Source organism: Halictus rubicundus, unplaced genomic scaffold (assembly GCF_050948215.1).
Source record: "Halictus rubicundus isolate RS-2024b unplaced genomic scaffold, iyHalRubi1_principal scaffold0571, whole genome shotgun sequence".
NCBI classification, from domain to species: Eukaryota; Metazoa; Arthropoda; class Insecta; order Hymenoptera; family Halictidae; genus Halictus; species Halictus rubicundus.
In genome coordinates this window covers 58,138-67,500 of record NW_027489112.1, presented here as the reverse complement: position 1 = coordinate 67,500, position 9,363 = coordinate 58,138, and positions in this window count along the sequence as shown.

The window sequence follows — 9,363 nt, the reverse complement described above, 5'->3', positions numbered from 1 at the left end:
GCAAATAATGGACGGATGTGCTACTCCGTCGGACGTTCGACGAAAATTTTTCTAAGTCCCACCGCCAAGAGGAAACTTTTTCCCTATCGGTCCTAGACGATTTTCGACGTGATATCACTGTAATATAGACGGTTTCTAACAATATATATCATAACACCAAACTCGCTACAATTATTATTCATCGAGTTATTAGCAAATAATGGACGGATGTGCTACTCCGTCGACAAAACTCTGGAAATTTTTCTAAGTCCCACCGCTAAGAGGAAACTTTTTCCGTATCGGTCCTAGACGATTTTCGACGTGATATCACTGTAATATAGACGGTTTCTAACAATATATATCATAACACCAAACTCGCTACAATTATTATTTATCGAGTTATTAGCAAATAATGGACGGATGTGCTACTCCGTCGGACGTTCGACGAAAATTTTTCTAAGTCCCACCGCCAAGAGGAAACTTTTTCCCTATCGGTCCTAGACGATTTTCGACGTGATATCACTGTAATATAGACGGTTTCTAACAATATATATCATAACACCAAACTCGCTACAATTATTATTTATCGAGTTATTAGCAAATAATGGACGGATGTGCTACTCCGTCGACAAAACTCTGGAAATTTTTCTAAGTCCCACCGCCAAGAGGAAACTTTTTCCGTATCGGTCCTAGACGATTTTCGACGTGATATCACTGTAATATAGACGGTTTCTAACAATATATATCATAACACCAAACTCGCTACAATTATTATTTATCGAGTTATTAGCAAATAATGGACGGATGTGCTACTCCGTCGGACGTTCGACGAAAATTTTTCTAAGTCCCACCGCCAAGAGGAAACTTTTTCCGTATCGGTCCTAGACGATTTTCGACGTGATATCACTGTAATATAGACGGTTTCTAACAATATATATCATAACACCAAACTCGCTACAATTATTATTTATCGAGTTATTAGCAAATAATGGACGGATGTGCTACTCCGTCGGACGTTCGACGAAAATTTTTCTAAGTCCCACCGCCAAGAGGAAACTTTTTCCCTATCGGTCCTAGACGATTTTCGACGTGATATCACTGTAATATAGACGGTTTCTAACAATATATATCATAACACCAAACTCGCTACAATTATTATTTATCGAGTTATTAGCAAATAATGGACGGATGTGCTACTCCGTCGACAAAACTCTGGAAATTTTCTAAGTCCCACCGCTAAGAGGAAACTTTTTCCGTATCGGTCCTAGACGATTTTCGACGTGATATCACTGTAATATAGACGGTTTCTAACAATATATATCATAACACCAAACTCGCTACAATTATTATTTATCGAGTTATTAGCAAATAATGGACGGATGTGCTACTCCGTCGGACGTTCGACGAAAATTTTTCTAAGTCCCACCGCTAAGAGGAAACTTTTTCCGTATCGGTCCTAGACGATTTTCGACGTGATATCACTGTAATATAGACGGTTTCTAACAATATATATCATAACACCAAACTCGCTACAATTATTATTTATCGAGTTATTAGCAAATAATGGACGGATGTGCTACTCCGTCGGACGTTCGACGAAAATTTTTCTAAGTCCCACCGCCAAGAGGAAACTTTTTCCCTATCGGTCCTAGACGATTTTCGACGTGATATCACTGTAATATAGACGGTTTCTAACAATATATATCATAACACCAAACTCGCTACAATTATTATTTATCGAGTTATTAGCAAATAATGGACGGATGTGCTACTCCGTCGACAAAACTCTGGAAATTTTTCTAAGTCCCACCGCCAAGAGGAAACTTTTTCCGTATCTATCGGTCCTAGACGATTTTCGACGTGATATCACTGTAATATAGACGGTTTCTAACAATATATATCATAACACCAAACTCGCTACAATTATTATTTATCGAGTTATTAGCAAATAATGGACGGATGTGCTACTCCGTCGACAAAACTCTGGAAATTTTTCTAAGTCCCACCGCCAAGAGGAAACTTTTTCCCTATCGGTCCTAGACGATTTTCGACGTGATATCACTGTAATATAGACGGTTTCTAACAATATATATCATAACACCAAACTCGCTACAATTATTATTTATCGAGTTATTAGCAAATAATGGACGGATGTGCTACTCCGTCGGACGTTCGACGAAAATTTTTCTAAGTCCCACCGCCAAGAGGAAACTTTTTCCCTATCGGTCCTAGACGATTTTCGACGTGATATCACTGTAATATAGACGGTTTCTAACAATATATATCATAACACCAAACTCGCTACAATTATTATTTATCGAGTTATTAGCAAATAATGGACGGATGTGCTACTCCGTCGACAAAACTCTGGAAATTTTTCCAAGTCCCACCGCCAAGAGGAAACTTTTTCCCTATCGGTCCTAGACGATTTTCGACGTGATATCACTGTAATATAGACGGTTTCTAACAATATATATCATAACACCAAACTCGCTACAATTATTATTTATCGAGTTATTAGCAAATAATGGACGGATGTGCTACTCCGTCGACAAAACTCTGGAAATTTTTCTAAGTCCCACCGCCAAGAGGAAACTTTTTCCCTATCGGTCCTAGACGATTTTCGACGTGATATCACTGTAATATAGACGGTTTCTAACAATATATGTCATAACACCAAACTCGCTACAATTATTATTTATCGAGTTATTAGCAAATAATGGACGGATGTGCTACTCCGTCGACAAAACTCTGGAAATTTTTCTAAGTCCCACCGCTAAGAGGAAACTTTTTCCGTATCGGTCCTAGACGATTTTCGACGTGATATCACTGTAATATAGACGGTTTCTAACAATATGTATCATAACACCAAACTCGCTACAATTATTATTTATCGAGTTATTAGCAAATAATGGACGGATGTACTACTCCGTCGGACGTTCGACGAAAATTTTTCTAAGTCCCACCGCTAAGAGGAAACTTTTTCCCTATCGGTCCTAGACGATTTTCGACGTGATATCACTGTAATATAGACGGTTTCTAACAATATATATCATAACACCAAACTCGCTACAATTATTATTTATCGAGTTATTAGCAAATAATGGACGGATGTGCTACTCCGTCGACAAAACTCTGGAAATTTTTCTAAGTCCCACCGCTAAGAGGAAACTTTTTCCGTATCGGTCCTAGACGATTTTCGACGTGATATCACTGTAATATAGACGGTTTCTAACAATATATATCATAACACCAAACTCGCTACAATTATTATTTATCGAGTTATTAGCAAATAATGGACGGATGTGCTACTCCGTCGACAAAACTCTGGAAATTTTTCTAAGTCCCACCGCTAAGAGGAAACTTTTTCCGTATCGGTCCTAGACGATTTTCGACGTGATATCACTGTAATATAGACGGTTTCTAACAATATGTATCATAACACCAAACTCGCTACAATTATTATTTATCGAGTTATTAGCAAATAATGGACGGATGTGCTACTCCGTCGGACGTTCGACGAAAATTTTTCTAAGTCCCACCGCCAAGAGGAAACTTTTTCCCTATCGGTCCTAGACGATTTTCGACGTGATATCACTGTAATATAGACGGTTTCTAACAATATATATCATAACACCAAACTCGCTACAATTATTATTTATCGAGTTATTAGCAAATAATGGACGGATGTGCTACTCCGTCGACAAAACTCTGGAAATTTTTCTAAGTCCCACCGCCAAGAGGAAACTTTTTCCCTATCGGTCCTAGACGATTTTCGACGTGATATCACTGTAATATAGACGGTTTCTAACAATATATATCATAACACCAAACTCGCTACAATTATTATTTATCGAGTTATTAGCAAATAATGGACGGATGTGCTACTCCGTCGACAAAACTCTGGAAATTTTTCTAAGTCCCACCGCCAAGAGGAAACTTTTTCCCTATCGGTCCTAGACGATTTTCGACGTGATATCACTGTAATATAGACGGTTTCTAACAATATATATCATAACACCAAACTCGCTACAATTATTATTTATCGAGTTATTAGCAAATAATGGACGGATGTGCTACTCCGTCGACAAAACTCTGGAAATTTTTCTAAGTCCCACCGCCAAGAGGAAACTTTTTCCCTATCGGTCCTAGACGATTTTCGACGTGATATCACTGTAATATAGACGGTTTCTAACAATATATATCATAACACCAAACTCGCTACAATTATTATTTATCGAGTTATTAGCAAATAATGGACGGATGTGCTACTCCGTCGGACGTTCGACGAAAATTTTTCTAAGTCCCACCGCCAAGAGGAAACTTTTTCCCTATCGGTCCTAGACGATTTTCGACGTGATATCACTGTAATATAGACGGTTTCTAACAATATATATCATAACACCAAACTCGCTACAATTATTATTTATCGAGTTATTAGCAAATAATGGACGGATGTGCTACTCCGTCGACAAAACTCTGGAAATTTTTCTAAGTCCCACCGCCAAGAGGAAACTTTTTCCCTATCGGTCCTAGACGATTTTCGACGTGATATCACTGTAATATAGACGGTTTCTAACAATATATATCATAACACCAAACTCGCTACAATTATTATTTATCGAGTTATTAGCAAATAATGGACGGATGTGCTACTCCGTCGACAAAACTCTGGAAATTTTTCTAAGTCCCACCGCCAAGAGGAAACTTTTTCCCTATCGGTCCTAGACGATTTTCGACGTGATATCACTGTAATATAGACGGTTTCTAACAATATATATCATAACACCAAACTCGCTACAATTATTATTTATCGAGTTATTAGCAAATAATGGACGGATGTGCTACTCCGTCGGACGTTCGACGAAAATTTTTCTAAGTCCCACCGCCAAGAGGAAACTTTTTCCCTATCGGTCCTAGACGATTTTCGACGTGATATCACTGTAATATAGACGGTTTCTAACAATATATATCATAACACCAAACTCGCTACAATTATTATTTATCGAGTTATTAGCAAATAATGGACGGATGTGCTACTCCGTCGACAAAACTCTGGAAATTTTTCCAAGTCCCACCGCCAAGAGGAAACTTTTTCCCTATCGGTCCTAGACGATTTTCGACGTGATATCACTGTAATATAGACGGTTTCTAACAATATATATCATAACACCAAACTCGCTACAATTATTATTTATCGAGTTATTAGCAAATAATGGACGGATGTGCTACTCCGTCGGACGTTCGACGAAAATTTTTCTAAGTCCCACCGCCAAGAGGAAACTTTTTCCCTATCGGTCCTAGACGATTTTCGACGTGATATCACTGTAATATAGACGGTTTCTAACAATATATATCATAACACCAAACTCGCTACAATTATTATTTATCGAGTTATTAGCAAATAATGGACGGATGTGCTACTCCGTCGACAAAACTCTGGAAATTTTTCTAAGTCCCACCGCCAAGAGGAAACTTTTTCCCTATCGGTCCTAGACGATTTTCGACGTGATATCACTGTAATATAGACGGTTTCTAACAATATATATCATAACACCAAACTCGCTACAATTATTATTTATCGAGTTATTAGCAAATAATGGACGGATGTACTACTCCGTCGGACGTTCGACGAAAATTTTTCTAAGTCCCACCGCCAAGAGGAAACTTTTTCCCTATCGGTCCTAGACGATTTTCGACGTGATATCACTGTAATATAGACGGTTTCTAACAATATATATCATAACACCAAACTCGCTACAATTATTATTTATCGAGTTATTAGCAAATAATGGACGGATGTGCTACTCCGTCGACAAAACTCTGGAAATTTTTCTAAGTCCCACCGCCAAGAGGAAACTTTTTCCCTATCGGTCCTAGACGATTTTCGACGTGATATCACTGTAATATAGACGGTTTCTAACAATATATATCATAACACCAAACTCGCTACAATTATTATTTATCGAGTTATTAGCAAATAATGGACGGATGTGCTACTCCGTCGACAAAACTCTGGAAATTTTTCTAAGTCCCACCGCCAAGAGGAAACTTTTTCCCTATCGGTCCTAGACGATTTTCGACGTGATATCACTGTAATATAGACGGTTTCTAACAATATATATCATAACACCAAACTCGCTACAATTATTATTTATCGAGTTATTAGCAAATAATGGACGGATGTGCTACTTCGTCGGACGTTCGACGAAAATTTTTCTAAGTCCCACCGCCAAGAGGAAACTTTTTCCCTATCGGTCCTAGACGATTTTCGACGTGATATCACTGTAATATAGACGGTTTCTAACAATATATATCATAACACCAAACTCGCTACAATTATTATTTATCGAGTTATTAGCAAATAATGGACGGATGTACTACTCCGTCGGACGTTCGACGAAAATTTTTCTAAGTCCCACCGCTAAGAGGAAACTTTTTCCGTATCGGTCCTAGACGATTTTCGACGTGATATCACTGTAATATAGACGGTTTCTAACAATATATATCATAACACCAAACTCGCTACAATTATTATTTATCGAGTTATTAGCAAATAATGGACGGATGTACTACTCCGTCGGACGTTCGACGAAAATTTTTCTAAGTCCCACCGCTAAGAGGAAACTTTTTCCCTATCGGTCCTAGACGATTTTCGACGTGATATCACTGTAATATAGACGGTTTCTAACAATATATATCATAACACCAAACTCGCTACAATTATTATTTATCGAGTTATTAGCAAATAATGGACGGATGTGCTACTCCGTCGACAAAACTCTGGAAATTTTTCTAAGTCCCACCGCTAAGAGGAAACTTTTTCCGTATCGGTCCTAGACGATTTTCGACGTGATATCACTGTAATATAGACGGTTTCTAACAATATATATCATAACACCAAACTCGCTACAATTATTATTTATCGAGTTATTAGCAAATAATGGACGGATGTACTACTCCGTCGGACGTTCGACGAAAATTTTTCTAAGTCCCACCGCTAAGAGGAAACTTTTTCCCTATCGGTCCTAGACGATTTTCGACGTGATATCACTGTAATATAGACGGTTTCTAACAATATATATCATAACACCAAACTCGCTACAATTATTATTTATCGAGTTATTAGCAAATAATGGACGGATGTGCTACTCCGTCGACAAAACTCTGGAAATTTTTCTAAGTCCCACCGCTAAGAGGAAACTTTTTCCGTATCGGTCCTAGACGATTTTCGACGTGATATCACTGTAATATAGACGGTTTCTAACAATATATATCATAACACCAAACTCGCTACAATTATTATTTATCGAGTTATTAGCAAATAATGGACGGATGTGCTACTCCGTCGACAAAACTCTGGAAATTTTTCTAAGTCCCACCGCTAAGAGGAAACTTTTTCCGTATCGGTCCTAGACGATTTTCGACGTGATATCACTGTAATATAGACGGTTTCTAACAATATGTATCATAACACCAAACTCGCTACAATTATTATTTATCGAGTTATTAGCAAATAATGGACGGATGTGCTACTCCGTCGGACGTTCGACGAAAATTTTTCTAAGTCCCACCGCCAAGAGGAAACTTTTTCCCTATCGGTCCTAGACGATTTTCGACGTGATATCACTGTAATATAGACGGTTTCTAACAATATATATCATAACACCAAACTCGCTACAATTATTATTTATCGAGTTATTAGCAAATAATGGACGGATGTGCTACTCCGTCGACAAAACTCTGGAAATTTTTCTAAGTCCCACCGCTAAGAGGAAACTTTTTCCGTATCGGTCCTAGACGATTTTCGACGTGATATCACTGTAATATAGACGGTTTCTAACAATATATGTCATAACACCAAACTCGCTACAATTATTATTTATCGAGTTATTAGCAAATAATGGACGGATGTGCTACTCCGTCGACAAAACTCTGGAAATTTTTCTAAGTCCCACCGCTAAGAGGAAACTTTTTCCGTATCGGTCCTAGACGATTTTCGACGTGATATCACTGTAATATAGACGGTTTCTAACAATATATATCATAACACCAAACTCGCTACAATTATTATTTATCGAGTTATTAGCAAATAATGGACGGATGTGCTACTCCGTCGACAAAACTCTGGAAATTTTTCTAAGTCCCACCGCTAAGAGGAAACTTTTTCCGTATCGGTCCTAGACGATTTTCGACGTGATATCACTGTAATATAGACGGTTTCTAACAATATGTATCATAACACCAAACTCGCTACAATTATTATTTATCGAGTTATTAGCAAATAATGGACGGATGTGCTACTCCGTCGGACGTTCGACGAAAATTTTTCTAAGTCCCACCGCCAAGAGGAAACTTTTTCCCTATCGGTCCTAGACGATTTTCGACGTGATATCACTGTAATATAGACGGTTTCTAACAATATATATCATAACACCAAACTCGCTACAATTATTATTTATCGAGTTATTAGCAAATAATGGACGGATGTGCTACTCCGTCGGACGTTCGACGAAAATTTTTCTAAGTCCCACCGCCAAGAGGAAACTTTTTCCCTATCGGTCCTAGACGATTTTCGACGTGATATCACTGTAATATAGACGGTTTCTAACAATATATATCATAACACCAAACTCGCTACAATTATTATTTATCGAGTTATTAGCAAATAATGGACGGATGTGCTACTCCGTCGACAAAACTCTGGAAATTTTTCTAAGTCCCACCGCTAAGAGGAAACTTTTTCCGTATCGGTCCTAGACGATTTTCGACGTGATATCACTGTAATATAGACGGTTTCTAACAATATATGTCATAACACCAAACTCGCTACAATTATTATTTATCGAGTTATTAGCAAATAATGGACGGATGTGCTACTCCGTCGACAAAACTCTGGAAATTTTTCTAAGTCCCACCGCTAAGAGGAAACTTTTTCCGTATCGGTCCTAGACGATTTTCGACGTGATATCACTGTAATATAGACGGTTTCTAACAATATATATCATAACACCAAACTCGCTACAATTATTATTTATCGAGTTATTAGCAAATAATGGACGGATGTGCTACTCCGTCGACAAAACTCTGGAAATTTTTCTAAGTCCCACCGCCAAGAGGAAACTTTTTCCCTATCGGTCCTAGACGATTTTCGACGTGATATCACTGTAATATAGACGGTTTCTAACAATATATATCATAACACCAAACTCGCTACAATTATTATTTATCGAGTTATTAGCAAATAATGGACGGATGTGCTACTCCGTCGACAAAACTCTGGAAATTTTTCTAAGTCCCACCGCTAAGAGGAAACTTTTTCCGTATCGGTCCTAGACGATTTTCGACGTGATATCACTGTAATATAGACGGTTTCTAACAATA